The sequence below is a fragment of the Chrysochloris asiatica genome, unplaced genomic scaffold, assembly GCF_000296735.1.
Source record: "Chrysochloris asiatica unplaced genomic scaffold, ChrAsi1.0 scaffold00053, whole genome shotgun sequence".
NCBI lineage: Eukaryota > Metazoa > Chordata > Mammalia > Afrosoricida > Chrysochloridae > Chrysochloris > Chrysochloris asiatica.
Genome location: NW_006408571.1, coordinates 9,220,285 through 9,233,171, shown reverse-complemented (window position 1 = coordinate 9,233,171; position 12,887 = coordinate 9,220,285). Strand labels below are relative to the sequence as shown.

Sequence of the window (12,887 nt, the reverse complement as noted above, 5' to 3'; positions counted from 1 at the left end):
CAACAAGGTTTAGGCTTACTGGCTATGACAGCTTCTAAAGGAGAAAACTACATCCTTTAAGCTCATTTGAAATTAACAGCGATGCACAAAATCCAAAGAACTGAGATAAGAGTGTTCATATTTTAGTGTTGGTGTGACACAGTAGGATAAGCACTGGACTGCTAACCACAGGTCAGTGGTTCAAATCTACCAGCAGCTTCTTGGAAACCTTACATACAGGGTCATAATGAGTTGGAACCAACTTGATGGTACTTAACTACAACAAAAACAAATATAAACTAATATGTCTCTCAGAGTCTTGGTGAACTTCAGAATTTATAATGCCAAGGGGTGGGCTGAGAAAACAAAGTCATCGTGGGGTTGGAAAACATTTGTCCAGAAAGAAAAGCAAGAATAGGCACCCCTCAGAAGCAGTCCTCATGAGCAACTCTTATCCTCACCTCATGAAGGTCACCCCTCAGCCCCTTCTGGGAATGTGGGTCCCTTATCCTGCAGCTCCCCTGGGTCACCAGTGGTGGCGGTTATGTGCTGTGGAGTCGGTTCCGACTCATAGCAACCTGGTACAGGGTTTCTGAGGCTGTAAATATTTACGGGAGCAGAAAGTCTCATCTTTCTCCCAGGTCACCAGCAGGGCATCAAATATGATAACAGCAGAGACCTCAAGCCAGTTCTATTGCATCTAAGTCTGAGGGAAGGAGAGTGGGAGAGAGGCAGCACCTGTATTTTTACCAAGAGATACAGAGCAGCTCTCTAATTGTCATGCCTTCCCTAGGAAAGCTGTGTTGTTTCCTCAAATGCAAACTCATTTTGTAGATCTATGGTAATGAACCTTTTCAAGGTCAAACTTTTAGGAATTCAAGAGTGTGACAAGAGGCTAGATGTCTGGGTGCTAGAGGTCCTACAGGGCAGCGTTTGTCTCTAGGAATGCACCAAGTTGTTGAGGCCATCTACGTCACCCACCTCATAGGCCCGATCTCGCTCTGCCTCAGAACTGTTTGGGCTCAGAGTGACTTGTGCTTATCAACTTTCCAGATGCATAAACTCACATATTTAATGACTTTTTTCCTTAAGAAAAATCTGACCAGCCCGTTCATTGCCCAGAGCAGTAGAGCAGAGTAGTTAAGAGTCAGATTTATGAAACCAGACTGCAGGCACTGAGAAGGGACCTCAAACTAAAGAGGCCAGCTCCTAAGTAACTACTCCCACCTCAGTGGCTTTTCTATGCTACTGCCATTTCATTAGGTCACAGAAGTGACAAGCAGTAGAACACCATTAGATTATGACAATCTAGTACCTGAGCCTCTCTGGAGTTGTCTAAGAGAAGGGACTGATATGGATTCTTCCACACATCTGACACTGATGGGCCACTGGAGATAATAATCACAGTACCATGTAATTCATGCCATAGCAGCAGTGGGTGAAGGCTGATGAAGAAGCATCGAGGCAGACCACCTAGGTGAGAATGAGAGAGGCCAGGCAGGCCTTCAGAGACAAGCCTTACAGAATTACACAGGGAGGAAGTTAGTAAAAGATGATCTGGGAAGAGAAAACAGCACATGTAAAGGTGAGAATTCTGACACTGTGGGTGTCCTAAGTACTGCCATGTGGATAAAGAACTGGGTGCATGTTGGTGAGGGGTAAGAGGAGACAAAAAGGGATGGGGTAGGGTCCAAATCATTACAGAGCTCACGGATCATTTTGCATTTAGTCCCTTAAAGGACTCTAGGCTGGGATCTTCAGGATCAGCTTTGGTTTCCAGAGATCACTCAGGTAGAGGTATGTAGGGCCGGCTAGAGGGAAGGAAGCTAGGATGATGATAGAAGCAGGTTAGGGGGCTATTACAGTAATCAAGTAAAAACAAACAAACAAACAAGGGTGGCAGCAACGAGCAGGTGCAGAAGGGAAACGATCCCAAGGAGAGTTAGACGAATGGACTAGGTTTGGAATAATCAACTACTGCATGAGACAGGGGGTGGGTAAGAAAGGAAGAGAGGTCGAGGTTTCTGATGTGGGCAATCAGACATGTTGACTTGGTGATGAACATGTTCAGTGCACAAGTACATATGTGAGCCTGGCACTTAGGTGGTCTAAGCTGGGACAAAAGTTCAAAAGAGCAACAGCAGGCATTACACCTTGGATGCTGCATCATTCTGTAAGTATCTTTGTCCAGAAAAATGTACTGAGTGCCTGGTATGTGTGTGTGTGTGTGTGGGGGGGGGGGGGGGGGGGCGTGTCACGATAGGTGGAGGTGCTGTTAGACACGTCACTCACATTGTCTTATATGATGCCTCAGCACCTCTCTGACAAAAGCATTACCCAGCCATTTTACAGGTTACTGAAGAGCACAGTGTCTCAGGCTGGTATGTGGGCAAACTGAGAATCAAGTCCAAGCTTTCTAATGTTTTTTTGTAATATGCTGCAAAAAAGGTATCATTTTATAATCACTCCATAGATAAAGATCCAAATTAATTAAATGGATTTAGAAAAATTAAATCTGACTTTAAAATAGTTTAAAACTCAAAGGTACATAGAGAACTGGGTGGTAGTGGTTTATGTCACTGAGTTGATTTCAACTCACAACTACCCTGTAGGACAGAGTAGAACTGCCCCATAGGGTTTCCAAGGTTGTAATCTTTTCAGAAAGCAGCCCTGGTAGAATAATAGGTTACCTGTTGGGCTGTTAACTACAAGTTTAGCAGTTCGCATCCACCAGGCACTCCATGGCAGAAAGATGTTTTCTGCTCCTATAAAGACTTACAGCCTCGGAAACTCTATCCAGGGTCACTATGAGTCAGAATTGAAGACAGCACTCAACAACAACAAAGACTTAACAGCCTTGGTTGCCCTATACTTGGTTGCTATGAGTCAGAACTGATTAGACAGCACTCAACAACAACAAAGACTTGTAGCCTCGGAAACCCTATACATGGTTGCTATGAGTTGGAACCAACTCCATGGCAAAGCACCACTACCAATCTTAAAAAAACAGACTGCCACATCTTTTTCCCTAGGAGCGCCTGGGTTTGAATCACCTACCTTTCCACTAGCCATGCTGCATTTAACTCTTGAGCCATCAGAGCTTCTTGAGAACTAGGCAGTCAACCCAAATTTCACTAAAATATCTTGGATTTTTGGCAAAATTTGAATTATAATTTAACTTCAAAAGGATGGGTTAATGTGAACAGCACCAACAGAACTTAAAATGTGATTCCTGACCTGCGTAAATAATCCTAAGGCTGGTCTTGATTCCACCATTAATACAGTACGGGGCCTTCAGTAAGGTCTCCTGGTGGTGCTATGGGTTAGGCACTGGGCTGCTAACCACAAAGTGGATGGTTCAAACTCAACAACGATTTCACAAGAAATAGATCTGGTTGCCTGCAGCCATAAAGATTTACAGTCTCAATTACCCTATGCAGGGTGGCTTTGAGTCAGAGTGGACTCTATGGCAGCGGGTTTGGGTCAGTATGTCTGGCCTAGCATAGCTCTCGCATACAGTAGACTGTCAGCAACGGTTTAGTCACCTCTCCTCTTCTCTTCTCAAGCCAAATTTCAACTCTGACCCTATAGGAGAACATTTTCTGAGACTGACGCAGCTTCTTCATGACCTACGGCACAGATTGTACCTTGCTTTGTGATTTTACAATAGCATTCATAAAAAGGATGATGAAGTGTTCTATTTGAGCAATGGCCCAGGCAAGTCACACTCTCCAAATATGGGGTTGCCAGAGTTCTTAGGTCAAAGAAATACAACGAGAGAGAAAATACTAGCATTCACGCAGTTTATCAGAAGACAGATCAAAGACTACAGCAGAACCTGTACCAGAGAAACAGTGCGTGCAGAATGTGACAATGCTTTAGTGTTGAGTGGCAGTGAGGAAACATATTCACCTCAAGGGCCCGTTTTGTTTTCCAAGACACAAACTGCTTAGACAGGTGGAGGCATGTCTTTGCAAGTTCTTCCCATCGACTCCCAAAGCCCTGTGGTTTCCAATCTGCACTTAAGATCAGACTGCCATGTGCTGCTGTAGATAAGATTCTGTCCCCCTCCTTACACTTCAGTTTAATTATTTGCAGATTTAAGGTAGCACTACCTGCACTGCACTGCTCTGTCCAGGCCGCGAGGGCTGCTGTGATGATAATAAACGAGATACAACGGGAAAGCAGAGTCTACACGGAAACTCTGACCTTTGAACCATGTTTATTCATGAGACTGATAACAACTCACTTCAAGGCATGGTTGGCTTTAGACTTAGTCTATTTCTTTTTCTGATGATATAAACCTACATTTTAAAATACAGCCCAAATCATGCTTACACACACACACACACTACTGGGGTAGCACTGTAGGATAAGTACTGGACTGCTAACAGCAGTTCAAACCCATCAGTTGCTCCTTGGAAACCCTATACTGGGTCCCTATCAGTCAGATCTATGACTCCATATGGAGTCCTGGTGTGGCGCTGTGGGTTAATGTGCTGGACTGCAAGGTCAGTTTGAACTGTAAGGTTGGCTGGCAGTTCAAGCTCACCAGCTGCACCTTAGAAACTGTATACAGGGTTGCTATGGGTCGGAACAAACTCGACAGCACTTAACATCAACCACAAATATATATATATTATATATATATAATATAGATATGTATATGAAAAATTACAAAAGATCATAAAGAAAAATATTTCACTACAAAGTCACTTATTTGTATTGTCTCAAACCGAAGACTCTGGAATAAGTCAATTTTAAACATCTTTCTCAATTCCATGTTGATGAGAATAAACACTCTAGTTCTTAGACAATCTCTAGACTTTCTTGCAATGTAATGGATTTCTTCTAAGAAATTTTGTTCAATTAACTTGCTCAATTAAGATGAGCTTAGCATTTATTTCTTGAGCATCCTCCTTGTATTGCTGTTGTTGTTAGGTGCCATAGAGTTAGTTCTGACATAGCGACCATATGCAAATCGTAGGAAACAATGTCAGATACTGCGCCATCCTTACAGTGGTAATGCTTGAGCCCGCTGTTACTATCACTGTGTCAAATCATCTCAGTGAGGGCCTTCCTCTTTTTCACTGACCTTCCACTTTACCAAGCATGATGCTCTTCTCCAGGGACTGTTTCTTTCTTACAACATTTCCAAAGTATGAGAGACGAAGCTGCCATCTTCGCTTAACAACGGGCAATCTGGTTGTATTTCTAACCAAACTCTTATACTTTTGGTATTCCATGGTATATTCAATATTCTTTGCCAACACCATAATTCAAATGTATTCCTTACTCACTGATCTTCCTTATTCATTGTCTAACTTACTTGTGCATATGAGGCAACTGAAAATACCATGGCTTGCGTCAGATGCACCTCAGTCCTCAAAGTGACATCTTTACTCCGTAACACTTTAAAGAGGTTTTTTTGCAACAGAGTTGCCTAATAAATATGTTGTTTAATTTCTTGACTGCTGCTTCCATGAGTATTGATTGTGGATCTAAAAGTAAAATGAAATCTTTGACAACTTCAATCTTTTTCCTCAATTTATTATGATATTATTTATTGACCCAGTAGTGAGGATTTTTGTTTTCTTTACATTGAGCTGCAATCCACAATGAAGGCTGCATTCTTTGATCTTCAACAGTATTTTAAGCTATTTCAAGTCCTCTTTGTTTCCAACAAGCATGGTTGTGTCATCTGCATACTGAAGGTTGCTAGTGAGTCTTTCTCCAATCCTGACACCACATTTTTCTTCATACAATTCAGCTTTTCATATTATATGTTCAGCATACAGACTGAATAAGTATGGTGAAAGAGTACAGCCCTGGCACACATCTTTCTTGATTTTAAACAGGGGAAACGAAGGAAAACATTTCTTGCTTATAAGACGATAATGGTCTAACAAGAGGACTAACATACAAGTTACTCTAACATGATAAGGTTCATGGTCAAAGTGAAGATACATCTACAAATGAAGGAACAGAAAGGTCTTACAAAAGAAGCAAAATGAAAAGTAGAGGGACGAGGATTTCGTTTCTCAGGCAGAGGTAAACTTGACCAAATGCAAAAGTAGAGAAACAAGACAACACAGGAAGTTCTCAAGGGCCACTCAGTAGTTGACTTGATGGCTGCTGTTGTTAGCAGCCCTTGAGTTGGCCACTGACACATGGGGATCCCAAGCATAGCTGATCAAAATTATGCTTGGTACTGGGCCGTCCCCATGATCATGACAATCCATAAGGTTTCACTGGCTGATTTTCATAGTAGATCACCATAAGGTTTCACTGCCTTAGCTTGGAAGCTTCTCTGAAATCTATCCAGCATCTCAGCAACACCACAAGTGGTGGTGGCCAGGCATGAGATGCACTCGTCCGAATCAACCCCAGGGTTCCCACCTGGGGAAGTCTAGACTCCTACCACGGAACCACCACTGCCCCATAACATAAGGATACAGTATAAGAATAAAAAGACCAGAGGAGTTGTGGAATGACATCAAGAACATCATATAAGAAGAAAGAAAAAGGACACTGAAAAGACAACAGAGAAGAAAAAGACCAAAATGGATGTCAGAAGAGACTCTGAAACTTGCTCTCCAGCACAGAGATGCTAAAGCAAATGGAAGAAGTGAGGAGGTACAAGAGCTGAACAGAAAATTTCAAAGATCAGCTCGAGAAGAAAAAGTCATATATTATAGCAAAATGTGCAAAGACTTGGGAGTTAGAAAACCAAAAGGGAAGACCATACTCAGCGTTTCTCAAACTGAGGGAACTGAAGGAAAAATTGAAACCTCAACTTGTGGCACTGAAGGATTCTATGGGCAAAATACTGAATGATAAAGACAGCATCAGAAAAATGTGGAAGGCATACACAGAGTTACTGTACCAAAAAGAAATGGTCAATGTTCAACCATTTCAAGAGGCAGCATATGATCAGGAGCCAATGATCCTGAAGGAAGAAGTCCAAGATGCATTGAAGTCATTGACAATCAACAAGGCACCTGGAGTTGATGGAATACAAATTGAAATCTTTCAACAAAGTGATGTGGCACTCGAGGCATTCATTCATCTATACCAAGAAATTTGAAAGACAACTATCTGGGAAACTGATTGGAAGAAATCTGTATTTGTGCCCATTCCAAAGAGAGGTGACCCAACAGAATACAGAAATCATCAGACAGTTATCATTGATAAATCCACGTGAGTAAAGTTTTACTAAAGGTAATAGAGAAATGGCTGCAAGCATACATGGACAGAGGACTGCCAGAGGTTCAAGCCACATTCAGAAGAGGAAGTGGACTTCACTTCTCATACTTTGGACATATTGTCAGTAGGGGCCAGTCACTGGATAAGGATATCAAGTTTGGTAAACTGGAGGGTTGGAGAAAAAGAGATGGACCAGCGAGATGGACTGGCACGATTGTGAGGTTGGCCCAAGATCGGGCAGTGTTTCATTCTGTTGTACATAGGGTCACTGTAAGTTGGTACTGATTTGATGGTACCTAAAAATAACAACAACTAAAAAGATAACAAAGAATAATTTTTAGTTAATTTACACAGTTGAAAATGAAGATACCAACTCCTGGCAGAAGGGAAAAAAGTGGAGTGGAGAAAAGGTATATATGAAACAAAGTGGGCTAAATGTTCGTAACTGTTGAAGCTGGAGGTAGATATTCTTTGAATGTTTGAAAATTTTCATTAAGAATAGCTCAAAAAAATAAATGAAGGCAAGTTAATCTAGGAAGCTGGTCAACTGATGGATTCTCAGGAGATGGTGTTAATCACATGAAGAATTTAGTAACCCCTGGGTCAGCTGGAGGGGGAAGGAGGAAGAGGCACCAGGTCAGAACAGACTCCATGGGGGAAGCAGACTTGGCTCAAAGTTACTACAATTCTACGGATGTTCCTTTTTTCAATTCCCCCATACCCCATACTCTTCACTAGTCTGTCAAATGGCAGGCTCTGCCACTAGGCAAGTTGGTGGTAAATTGGTCTAAGACAAATGACAGCAACAGGGTCCTTAATGTAGTAAGTATATATATATAAAAATAACTATTCAGATCAAATGTAATATTTGTTCTTGGTAGAAAATACAGCCAAGTAAAGTAAAGAAAATTTAGAAATCTACTATATCCTACCACCAAGAGAACAATACTTAACACTTCAGCACTATCTTGTCTTTGTTCATGCATTTTATATATATATATATAAAAGCTCTGGTAGCGTAGTGGTTACGAATCAGGCTGCGAACCGCAAGGTCAACAGTTCGAGACTACCAGCTGTTCCGTGGGAGAAAGATGAGGCTTTCTGCTCCTGTAAAGATTTACAGCCTTGGAAGCCCTGTACAGGGTTGCTATGAGTTGGAACCGACTCCATGGCACATAACAACAATATATATATATACACACACACACACACACACACACACACATACATACATAACAAACACACACAAGGGGTCTTCTAAAAGTTTATGTAAAAAAAACTGAACTAAAAGATAATGGAATTTTTCCACGAACCTTTTGAAACCCCCTTATACATTACATTTCTCCTCATAAGAACAGGATCACAGAGAAATACTCTTGTTTAACACGTATTTTAATTTTCAAAAAACAGTACTTCCTGACACATTATGAAACACTGATAACTCCTGCTTATGGGCTGCACAATTGTTATTGTTAGGTGCCACTGAGTCGGTACCGATGCACAGCAGAACGAAACACTGCCCGATCCTGGGCCAACCTCACTACTGTTGCCACGCTTGAGTCCATTGATGCTGCCACTTGGCCAATCCATCTTGCTGGGGGTCTTCCACTTTTTCTCTGACCCTCCACCTTACCAAACATGATATCCTTCTCCAGCAACTGGTCCCTCCTAACAATATGCCTGAAGTATGATAGTCCATTAAAAACACTTTGATCTGGTACTTCTAACCTTGCGCAGAGCTTAGGGTAAACATTAACAAAATGTTTTGACTTGAAAGGGATCTTTTAATATTATTTCAAGTTAATATATACTATTGGAATCCCTAAGGAATCCTGGTGACAGTGTAGGGTAAACACTGGACTGTTAACTGCAAGGTGAAAGTTCAAACCTACCAGCTACTTACTCTGTGGGAGGAAGATGAGGCTGGCTGCTCCTGAAAATGTTTACAGTCTCAGAAACCTATGCAGGGTTACTATGAGTGAGGATCAACTTGATGGCAGTGGGCAGGGGAACGGATGTTTGAGGGATGCTTGCCTGCTGACAGAAAGGATGGAGATTGGAGCTTACTCAAAGGTCCCATGGAAGAAAAGAAAAGCCTGGAGAACTACTTAAAACAAAACCAAAACACTGAGCTGTTGAAAACCCTAGGGAGTAGAGTTTTACTCTGAAACACAGTGAGTCACCAAGACTCAGAATCATTTGGTGATGGCAACTGGTTAAAGTCCCATCTCAAAGTTCAGAACTACGATATGACCATTTGTTTCATTGGGGTGTGGTGGGGGCACAATATTCTTAATTAAAAAAAAAAAACCAACTGTCTTCCTTTTTAAGGTATACAAACAACAACAACAACAGTCTTGGAGACTCTGTATTGGGTCACTATGACTAGGAAGGGACTCGATGGCGGTGGCTTTGCTGCTTCGGTTTACCCACACTGTAGGGTACTGTGAAAATGCTCATCTTCTCCTTTTCAAAGGTTGTGGAGAACTTGAGTCACATACCCTCATCTTAGATTCCTTGTTGTTGTTGTTAAGTGCCGTCGAGTCGGTTCCGACCCATAGCGACCCTGTATAGGGTTTCTGAGGCTGTAAATCTTTATGCGAGCAGAAAGCCTCCCACGGAGCAGCAGGTAGTTTCGAACTGCTAACCTTGCGGTTCGCAGCCTGATTCATAACCACTACACTACCAGAGTTCCTTTTGTATTACCGCAGCATTAGATTCCTAGTGTTGCGGTAATACAAACATCACAAATGGGTGGATTTACAGTTTAGGAGACTAGAAGTCCAAATTCAGGGTACTGGGTATAGGAGGGCATTCTTCCTGTGTCAATTCTCAGGGACGTTTCTGAGCCCTGGCATTCCCTGGTTCCTCAGAGATCTCCACATGGCCTCTATCCTACTCCTATGTGTGCCTGCTTGTCTCTGATTAATCTGTTCTTACTACTCAGAAGTGATTAGGTTTAGGATACACCCTATACTGATACAGCCTTATTAATATAACAAAGAAATCCCTATTCTCAAATGGGATCACATCTATAGGTTTAGGAGTTAGGATTCCAACATATAGTTTGAGGGGACACAATTCAATTCATAACATCCCCCATATCTAGTGTCTTCATTCAAGTTAAAGAGTCCTTTTTCTATTAAAACAAAAAGAAAAAGCACCTTGGTTCTGACAGTAGCAATGGCATGGTGGCAAATGCCAGAAGTACTTAATCGCCAGGGAAAAAAAGCCTTGGTTTGTAGCACCTGCCAATCCCATGGTATCAATTCTTCCATGGCTAAGAAATGTGCTATCATCAAACATGGAAATAGGAAGAAATGCACACAAATACTAGTACAAACCAGTTTCAGCAAGCCACTGGCTCCTTGGGACACCTGCAACCAATGGCCTACCACCTCACTTTAAAGACAAGGACACCAAATCCCAGAAAGAGACAGCACATTCTTGCCCAAGGCTGGGGCTCATTTCCCTGTAACAAATCCAGATGCTTCCTTTGCATAAGAGTGGGGAAAGAAGGCAAAGGGAAGTTCTTTGTCCGGCTCATGGCAAGTGCCCAGTAAATGTTGGCTTTTCTCATTATCTTCACAGCTTCGAACTCTGGCTTTCTTAGCACATGCTTCTGAAGCACACGTCTGGTAGAAGGCATTGCTATGCACACAGCAACATGTCTCATGTGAACATTCTGGCAGTGGAACCAATTAACCAAGTTATCTACACTACTAGATGATCAAATCCAGAGAGACAGGGGAGGCAGCTACTAGTGCAATTACTCTTTGCAGTGGCCAGTGAGTGAAGAGCAAGTATGGCTTGCAAGGCAGCAGGTGCTCAGAGGTCAGATCCCATTCCCTTCTCCCATCTGTGGTCTGTGCAGCAACAAGTCACAGATGTTTGTTTGTAATGTTTCATAAAACATCAGCCAGTGTTCCAGCTGCTCTGTCAGAAACTGAAAGACTCTTGGAGGCACAAAAGGGAGAACAGAATTAGAGAATTGGTTTTCCTTTGATAAATATGAGGGGGCTTCCAAAAGTTCAAGAAAATATGGAATTAAAAGATAGTAGAATTTTTCTATAAACTTTTTGAAGCCCTCTCATATATCTATTCATATATATATTTCACAGGTTACTGTCAAGTCAATTTTGACTCATGGAGAGTAGAACTTTGTTACATAAAAGACTGACTTTTTGGAGGTAGAGTCCAGGCTTTTCTTCCAATGTGCCTCTAGGTGGGTTCAAACCATCAACCTTTCAGTTAGTAATTAAGCACTTAACCATTTGTGTTACCCAGGGATTCCTTGATATGTGTGTGTGTGTGTGTATATATATATATATATATATATAGAGAGAGAGAGAGAGAGAGAGAGAGAGAGAGAGATGACAGGAGTTCTGATAATACAGTGGTTATGAGTCAGACTGCTATTCTCATGGTCAGCAGTTTGAAACTACCAGCGGTTTTGCAGGAGAAAGATGAGACTTTCTCCTCCTGTAAAGATTTACAGCCTCGGAAACCCTATAACAGGGTTGCTATGAGTCAGAACCGACTTCATGCCATATAACCACCACCAACACCATATGGATATACGTATCATAATAGAACTGTGTTTTTCATAGAGTTTTCAATGGTTGATTTTTCATAAGCAGACTGCCAGCCCTTGCTTCCAAGATGCCTCTAGGTGGACTAGAACTTTCGACCTTGCAGTTAGCAGTGAAATGCATTAACTCTCTTAGTCATTCTGAGTCAGGATCTACCTTATGACAACTGGTTTGGTTTTATTTATATATGTAATTTCTATCTTGATCTTATGCTAGTATATGAAGCTAAAGAAACAATTTGGTGAGGGATCCCTCCTACTACACACCAGGTTGCTGGACATTGCTTCTTGGTAGGGGCTGACGCAAGACTGCTAAAGTGTGAAGTGAATGATCACCAAGACTGGGCAAATGAATTCCAATAAGCTCAAGGCTAGCAAGCCAACTACACAAAAAGGACCATGAGGAAAGAAAGGCAAAAGTGCATGCTACCCTGTTCTTTTAGAAATCACTTCTTGACTACTTGGTATCTCTCACACAAACCCTTACACACTTGGCACAGTTTCCTGCTGGCACTTCTCTAAACTCACTGGTTCTGTGTAGCGTATCACTGCTGGAATCCAGACAGGGCAGTTCTGCAGGGACAGAAACAACCAAGGCATGTGTGAGCCTTGCCTAATTTTCAGGAGGCAAAGAGGACTCCTTATCACCACTTATATAGGGGACCAATGGTTTCCAACATGAAGTCAAGTTTGTTCTCAGAAGACAACAAAAAACATTTGCCAATGGGCAGCTGCCAACTCATCACTACCCCATGTGTGGAAGAGCAGAACTGTGCTCCATACGGTTTTAAATAGTTGAGTGGTTGGCAGTAGATGGTTAAGTCTTTATTCCAAGGCATTTCTGAGTGGACCTGAACCTCCGACCTTTTGGTTAGCAGCTGATTGTATTAGCCATCTACACCATCCAGGGAATCCTTGCTCCCAAATATCAGAGGCTAATATTCATGGCATATGGCCTAATTTAGAGTTAAGGGTCACAAATAAAAAAGTAAGCACAATGAATTAAGACTCTAAAATATTTCCTATGTCAATAGTTCTCAAAGTGTGGTTCAGGGACTCATTCTCATAATATTGGGGGAAAGTTCTTTGCCTTGACACACTAATGTTTTCA

The 12,887-nt window shown here is 41.9% G+C and overlaps 1 protein-coding gene across 1 annotated transcript in view; it reads right to left on the bottom strand.

Moving 5' to 3' along the window:
• The window catches only part of ACO1 (aconitase 1, soluble), a 66,994-nt gene extending 54,910 nt beyond the window's left edge, over window positions 1–12,084 (bottom strand). The window contains exon 1 of the mRNA XM_006863016.1: window positions 12,037–12,084. The gene's annotated coding sequence lies outside the window, so the exon portion shown is untranslated. The remainder of the gene's footprint in view (window positions 1–12,036) is intronic.
• Window positions 12,085–12,887: the final 803 nt, after the last annotated feature.